Here is an 8655-nt window from a genome sequence, read left to right as displayed (position 1 = left end):
ACAAGGGTATTGATTGGGGAAGTGATAAGTGTCCATGAAATCTTTACAATTTATGCTTAGAGATTGCAGTAAAGACAGGCATAAGAAATAATAGAAGTATTAATTTGGAGAACTAATACATGTCCATGAAATCTTCACAATCCACGTTCTTCTGCCATGGCTTCAGCCAGTCCCTCCGTTTGGGGTCCCTGACTTCCTGCAACACCCATCTAACCCTAATTGTCACCCAAAATCTCCCTCTCACAAATACCATCACATTAGGAGTTGGGGCTTTGATGTATGAATTTTGGAGGGGACAGAAACATTCAGTCCATAACAATAATTTGAAGTTCTTTTTTTTTTTCTTGAAGCACTTCTGGCTGTTGGTTATTGCCATGGTGCCAATTTCCAGGGAGTTACTTTTATCTATCTATCTATTTATTTTTTGAGACAGAATCTCACTCTGTAACCCAGGCTGGAGTGCAGTGGCACAATCTCGGCTCACTGCAACCTCTGCCTCCCTGGTTCAAGGGTTCTCCTACCTCAGCCTCCTGAGTGAGTAGCTGCGATTACAGGCACGCACCACCATGCCCAGCTAATATTTGTATTATTAGTAGAGAAGGGGTTTCACCATGTTGGCCAGGCTGATCTCAAACTCCTGGCCTCAAGTGATCTGCCCACCTCGACCTCCCAAACTGCTGGGATTACAGGCATGAGTTCCCAGTCACGGAGTTACTTTTAAAAATATTTTGCTGATTATCGTGTCCCCAAATTTAGCAATTTGCTTTGATCTTGCTGAATGTTCATGGGCTGTTTATTTTGTGAAACACTAAGAAGAATTCTTTGAGGGTGATCATTTTATTTTTGGGCTTAAAGTTTCAAAACCTTTGAAATATTTTTTGTTTACTTGCCTTATGTAGTGATTATACTGAATTCCTGCTTTATAGGCTGGATTATTTTCTTCGCTAAAGCTGCAATGATGTCACAGAATTCTTTTCTATTCAGATTGTCCTTTCCACAACTCATTCCAGAATAAGTGATCAATGCTTCCATTAGCACAAATGTTCAGATGCTATTAAAAATAAGACAAGGGTGCTTTATGCCTGAAAAATTCTGTGGATGCTTGTATAAACTGGACATCCAAAAAGTCATCCAGCTCTTTGAATGAAAATGTCATTCTTGTATTCAGTGAGTTCTCTGATGTCAAGTTACTTCCTGGAATGACCTTTCCATAAATTCAGTTTGAATCAGTAGCAATCCTTGCTTTGGAAAAGCATATCCTGTGTGGATAACAAATGGATATAGTAAACATACACCAAAGACAAGAGGTGAAAGGTTAGTAGGAAATTATCATTACCACAGTAAAAAAATGATTGGATAAAGGATTTAAAGTCTTACACCTGGCACACTAACATTTTAAAAATTTTTCAAAAACTAAAAAAGAAATTTTTTGAGACAGGGTCTCACACTGTTGCCCAGGCTGGAGTGCAGTGGCACAACCTTGGCTCACTGCAACCTTTGCTTCTCAGGCTCAAGCAATCCTCCCATGTTAGCCTTCCGAGTAGCTGAGACTACAGGCATGCGCCACTATGCCCAGCTATTTTTTTTTTTTTTTTTTTTTTTTGTATTTTTAGTAGAGACTGGGTCTTGCCATGTCACCCAGGCTGGTCTCAAACTCCTGGACTCATGTGATCCACCCAATTCGGCCTCCCAAAGTGCTAGGATTACAGGTGTGAGCCACTTTCCATTACAATTGAAGGACTGTATAATTTGCTGAACAGTTTTTAAAATGTGATGTATGGGGAGAGGATTCTTTGGCTTTGCTGCCAGTAAGCTTACTTGAGTATGGCCATCCTGTCTCTGGACTTGGATAAAAATGGACCCTTTTTTCCTTCCTGTGGAACTAACATTGAATAAGCCTTGTCTCCACAGCATATTTATGAAGTCCTTGAGTGGTTTAACATTAATGTTTAAGTTTTAACTTTAATAATTCAGATTGCAGCCATGGAAGAAATAATCTGTGTGCACAAATTAATGGAAATTGAATTTTTATTTCCCTGAGCTGATCTTATCTACAACAGTGATTCATTTTTGCCACAGAATACAAACTGAGAATACATGTATTTTTGTTTAATGATATTTATCAACATTATTGTTTGTAGGTTATTTCTATTATGCCTATAAATTATGTTTTTACATTTTAAAAATTCAAAAAAACTTTATGAAGATATTATTTATTAGCAAAACATCCATTCAAAGATTAATGTTTTGTTATTTTGGACATAGATATCAAACCTAGGTGAATGTTAATTTGTGACTGATAGTATGACAACATACACATGAACCGATGTTTGACACTTGCTGTGTCTTTGATAAGTCAATACAATTTGAGAGGCAGTATTATGTAATGGTGAAGACAGAGACTGCAGCCAGACTGCCCGTGTCTGAATCTCAGCTCTGCCACTTATTAGCAGTATAATCCTAAGTTACTAAATCTTCCTATGCCTCTGTTTTCTCACTTATAAAATGGGATGATACTAAAACTATATATCTCATAGGATTATTGCAATGATTAAATAAGTTAACATACACTGAGCACTTAAAATGTCATTGCTACAAACTCCAAATAAGTATTTGTTATTGTTGTACATAAGGGGTAAGAACATTGACTCTAATGTCAGACATCCCCAGTTTGAATCCAGCCTTCACCAGCAGCTGAATGACCTTGGAGAAGCTACTTAAAATCACGGGACTTTAGTTTCTTCATCTGAAAATGGGGATAATAACAAATACGAGCACTAACTAAAATAATAGAGGCAAAAGTCATAGAAGAGTGCCCAACATATAGTAAGTGGTGAGTGAATATTAGCAATGGGTATTATTTTCACATTAGAGAGACTAAATTATATATATGTCTCCTAAATATCAAACACAGTGTGAAATGATAAGTATGCTGTCAAATGAAAAATATTATTTCCTGTTTCACTAGCTTGGAGAATAACTTAAGGTCACATATTTTTAGTAGTAATATGACTCCAAATATCTATCCTGCTTATTATAAGAATGTCTTTCCTTTTTTAGGTCCCTATATCATGGTAAGTCCAGGAACCAGGGGTTGCTACTCAATTTCAAGGCATTGATTCTGATTATTCTTTTTTGCCACTGAAAGACCATTGCTACTTCTATAGTAGCTCCTCAGAGTAGTGGGTCAGACAGGTTCTGGTGCCAGCTCTCCTTTTCCAATTTGTTCAAACCACTGAGTCTTTCTTCTCATCTCTCTAAAGCACAGCTAGGACAGACTCCATGATCCATGCAAGGAAGAAAATCGAGTCCCAGTTATTTACTTTTAAATAACAATATATAGTAATAACAAACAGTATACTAAGAAAGATAACTAGAAAATCTCCTAATGTTTGGAAATTAAGCAACACATATAAGTAACCTATGGGCTAAAATAGAAATTGCAACCAAAATTAGAAAATATTTTGAACTGAAATAATAATAATAATAATAAGCCACATCAAAAGTCATGAGATGTGGCCAGGTGCAGTAGCTCATGCCTGTAATCCCAGCACCTTGGGAGGCTGAGGTGGGCAGATCACTTTGAGGCCAGGAGTTTGAGACCAGCCTGGCCAACATGGTGAGACCTTGTCTCTACTAAAAATACAAAAAATTAGCCAGGCATGGTGGCACACACCTATAATCCCAGCTACTTGGGAGGCTGAGGCATGAGAACTGCTTGAACCTGGGAGGTGGAGGTTGCAGTGAGCTGAGATCATGCCACTGCACTCCACCCTGGAGGACAGAGAGAGACTCTCTGTCAAAAAAAAAAAAAAAAGTAATGAGATACAGCTAAAGTGGTGTTTAGAGGGAACTCTATATCCTTTAGCATGTGTTAGGAAAAAATGGCTGAAATTCATTATCTAGGATTTCATCTCAATAGGTTAGAATATGACATCCATTGTTTAGCTCCCACTTACAGGTGAGTACGTGTGGTATTTGATTTTCTGTTTCTGCATTAATTCACTAGGATAATGGCCTCTAGCTGCATCCACGCTGCTGCAGAGGACATGATTTTGTTCTTTTTTTATGGTTGTGTAGTATTCCATAGTGTACACACACCATATTTTCTTTATCCAATCCATCGTTAATGGACACTTAGGTTGATTTCATGCCTTTACTATCATGATTAGTGCTGTGATAAACATACTAGTGCAGAAGACTTTTTGATAAAAGTATTTATTTTCCTTCGGGTGGATACCCAGTAGTGGGATTTCTGGGTTGCATGGTAGTTCTATTTTTAATTCTTTGAGAAATCTCCATAATATGTTCTATGGAGATTTAACTAACTTACATTCCCATCAACACTTTTGCTTATGTTTGAATTTTTTCATAATAAAAATTTCAAAAGGAGAAACACTATGAAAGAGGGAAAAGACAAACCACAAAGAAGACATTTGCAACACATAGCACCAGAAAAGGGGACTATATCCAAAACATGTAAAGAATCCCTACAAATCAATAAGAAAGAGAAAGACAACTCAATAGAATAATTAGCAAAAACATAAAGTGGCACAAAACAAGATACTCAAATGGTTAATAAATATATGAAAAGGAGGCCAGTTGAATTAGTAATCAAGGAATTAGAAATTAAACCCACAAATTATATAGTACACATCCAATAATACACATAATTTATCTTTTGTGAAAATATGTATATAAACTGGAGTTAGAGTACCTCAAGTTCTGTGCCAATATCAAAATAACATTAGCCTAGAACAGCTACAATTTAAAACACTCGAAAATACCAAGTATGGTTGAGGATGTGGTGAAACAGCAACTCTTTTTTTTTTTTGAGACGGAGTCTCACTCTTTCGCCCAGGTCGTACTGCAGTGGCGCCATCTCGGCTCACTGCAAGCTCCGCCTCCCGGGTTCACGCCATTCTCCTGCCTCAGCCTCCCAAGCAGCTGGGACTACAGGCGCCCGCTACTGCGCCCTGCTAATTTTTTGTATTTTTAGTTAGAGACGGGGTTTCACCATGTTAGCCAAGATGGTCTCGATCTCCTGACCTCCTGATCCGCCCGTCTTGGCCTCCCAAAGTGCTGGGATTACAGGTGTGAGCCACCGCGCCCGGCCGAAACAGCAACTCTTGTATGCAGCTGATTGGAGCGAATATTGGTACAATTAATTTGGAAAACAGTTTGGTAGTGTCTACCAAATTTGAATATATGCCTACCCCTATGACCCAACAATTCCACTCCTAGGTATATACCCACCAAAAATGTGTGTGTGTAAAAAACGTGTCTGCAAAAGACAAGTAAGAATGTTGATAATAACATAGTAACATTCTTCAGAATAGTTTCAAACTGGAAACTACTGAAATGTCCAACAACAGTAAAATGAATAAATAATTTGTAGTGTATTTATACAATATGATAGCATACAACAAAGAAAAATAAGGAATTTTTGCACATACATCAATTGACGTCAAAACCTAATATTGACCAAAAGAAGCCATTCCCACGCAACGTACAATGGACAGGGCTTTGGGGTTAGGGTAATATTTCATTTCTAGACCTGGGTAGTGATCACAGATGCATGCGCTTTGTGATTCCCTCATCCGACTTTCAAACTATACCCTTGGATCTTGTGTATTTTTCCATATCTACGCTGAATTTCAATAAAAGATGTCTATTACAACAAAAGAATGATATGAACTAGGAGAGAGTTCTGATAAATGAAAAAGCCATTTTAGTGCATAGAATTATGGGGGAAATGTTTTAAAATCTTGCTTTAATTTGGTTGTTACAATAAACACAGTTTGGGTGGGAAGAAAAAGTAATTAACATTTGCTCAAATACAGACATAAACTAGAGATGGAGGCTGTTAAGTTCTGTGCCAGGACCATAATAATTTCGGCTGGAATTTTTTTTTAAAGCTGGTGTTATAACATTCCACCACAGCCCCAAAAATAATCTTACTCAAAGAGCTGTGAACTTCTAATTTTGAACAATATAACTTCCAGGTACACCCTCCAAAAAAATCTGTTGCAATATATACCAACGTAGTGGAATGAGGTAATAAACTATTTAATATAAGGCAATTAAATTCTGGGGGAAACTACCAATAATAATAGTTTTGGTTTTAAAAGAATTACTTGGTCGGGCGCGGTGGCTCACGCCTGTAGTCCCAGCACTTTGGGAAGCTGAAGGGGGTGGATCACGAGGTCAGGTGTTTAAGATCAGCCTGGCCAAGATGGTGAAACCCCGACTCTACTAAAAACTACAAAAATTAGCTGGGCACGGTGGCAGGTGCCCAGCTATTCAGGAGGCTGAGGCAGGAGAACTGCTTGAACCTGCGCAGCAGAGATTGCAGTGAGCCAAGATCGCGCCACTGCACTCCAGCCTGGGCGACACAGTGAGACTCCATCTCAAAAAAAAAATTAAAAAATTACCCTTTCTTTCTAAGGGTAATCAGTTGATCCTGTCAGGGTCAACAACTTATTAAGGAAATTCTGAGTTCCCGTGACAAAACCATGTTATCTACATATAAAAGATTATTTATCTCTATTCTTTATAGTGGGATACAGTTCGCATTTGGTTAGTGGAATAATAAGATTTTTGAGATTTGAAGTTCTCTCTTTTCTTCATGGGAAAATTTTGGGTAGGGGTGAGGTTGGTCTTTGCTACTCATTTTTGGAAATACTTCCTTTTTTATTGTACTTGTATATTGTTATAAATAAAATTCTGGTTTAAATATTATGAATTATGGATGTGTCCTTTTGTCTCTCTTTTAAAACTAGTATCATGATATAAAGATAGTTTGCATTGGATGCATGGGTAAAAACAGGGGAACCCTTATACACTGCTGGTGGGAATGTAAACAAGTACAGTCATTATGGAGAACAGTATTGAAGTTCTTCAGAGAACTACAAATAGAACTATCATATGATCTGGCAATCCCACTACTGAATATATATTCAAAGAAAGGAAATCAGTACACCAAAGATACATCTGTTCCCTAAGTTTACTGCAACATTACTCACAACAGCTAAGATATGGAATCTACCTACCTGTCCATCAACAGATGAATGAATAAAGAAAATGTGGTATACACAGACAGTCACACACAATGGAATACTATTCAATCATTAAAAAGAATGAAATTCTGTCATTCATAGCAACATGGATGAGCCTAGAGGACATTATGTTAAGTGAAATAAGCCAGGAACAGAAAGACAAATACCACATGTTCTCACTCATATGTGGAAGCTAAAAAAGTTAATCTTGTAGAAGTAGAGAGCAGAATAGTGGTTACTAGAGGCTGGGAAAGGTAGTTGGGATGGGGGATAGATGCAGATTGGTTAAAATATATAAAATTACAGCTAGTTAGGAGAAATAAATTCTAGTGTTCCATATAGCACTATAGGCTGACTGTAGTTAAAAATAACTTATTATATATTTTTAAATAGCTAGAGGAGAGGCTATTGAATGTTCTTAACACAAAGAAATGATGACTGGGCACTATGGCTCACACCCATAATCTCAGCCCTTTGGGAGGCCAAGGCAGGAGGATCGCTTGAGCCCAGAAGTTCAAGACCAGCCTGGGCAACAAGGTAAGACCACATCTTTACTAAAATTAAAAAAAAATTAGTTGGGCATGGTGGCCCATGCCTGCGGTCCCAGCTACTGGGGAGGCTGAGGAGGGAGGATTGCTTGAGCCCTGGAGTTGGAGGCTGCAGTGAGCCGTGTTTGCACCACTGCACTCCAGGGTGGGTGACTTAAAAAAAAAGATAGATGTTTGAGGTGACATACATGCAAATCACCCTCATTTGAAGAATATACACTGTACGTATCAAAACATCATTATGTACTCCATAAATATGTATGATTATTATTAGAAAAGTAAATCTTTTTTCAAAACAAAGGAGTTTTGGCAATTCTGTTAAAAAAAAAGAATTGGGTGCATGGGGCTGGGTGGGAAGGAAGGGTTTTACCTCATACAAGAGGAATCCTGTCTTTACCTGAGCTCGCCACGAAAGATACCTTATCTTGTTTTGCTTGGATTTGTACCAAGGACCTAGGCAGGATCTATAAACCTAACACAAAGCATCATGTGTAGTCATTGTAACTTTGAAGAGGGATATTGTCATTCTCTTCCAGTATCACATTAATTTTTACCTAATTTTAAATTCTTATTTGATAACCTAAAAACCTTGGAAATGTGAGAACGCTCTTCCCTTATCCTCTTTCCTATCATGACGTTGACATAACAGAAAAGGAAACAGCATTGGTCAGGGAGCCAGAAAGAGCAGGTTCCTGGCCTGACTTTCCTCCTACTTGTCTACAGAGGTTACTTAATCTCTTTGAGCCTTAATTTCTTCAGCTCTGCATAGGTGATAACATTCTTTGCTTCAGTGTAATTTTGAAAAGTGTAACATAGAATGTAAATATAGGCTAACATTGTCAATCATTATTAATAATTATTATGTTTAGGTTGCATTTCTAAATATAAAAAGATAAAGCATATAGTATAGTGATGCTTAGGCTTGGGAAGAATACAAGGAAATGAGGTCAGAAAGAATAAGGACTGGAAAAATAAACGCGTTGGTAATTATAAAAATATATAAAAAGACAAAGTTGCAATGGAAAGGTCAATGCAAACTTTTAAATTAT

The sequence above is a fragment of the Pan paniscus genome, chromosome 1 (genome assembly GCF_029289425.2).
Source record: "Pan paniscus chromosome 1, NHGRI_mPanPan1-v2.0_pri, whole genome shotgun sequence".
NCBI classification, from domain to species: Eukaryota; Metazoa; Chordata; class Mammalia; order Primates; family Hominidae; genus Pan; species Pan paniscus.
Note: the sequence above shows the minus strand (reverse complement) of the source record.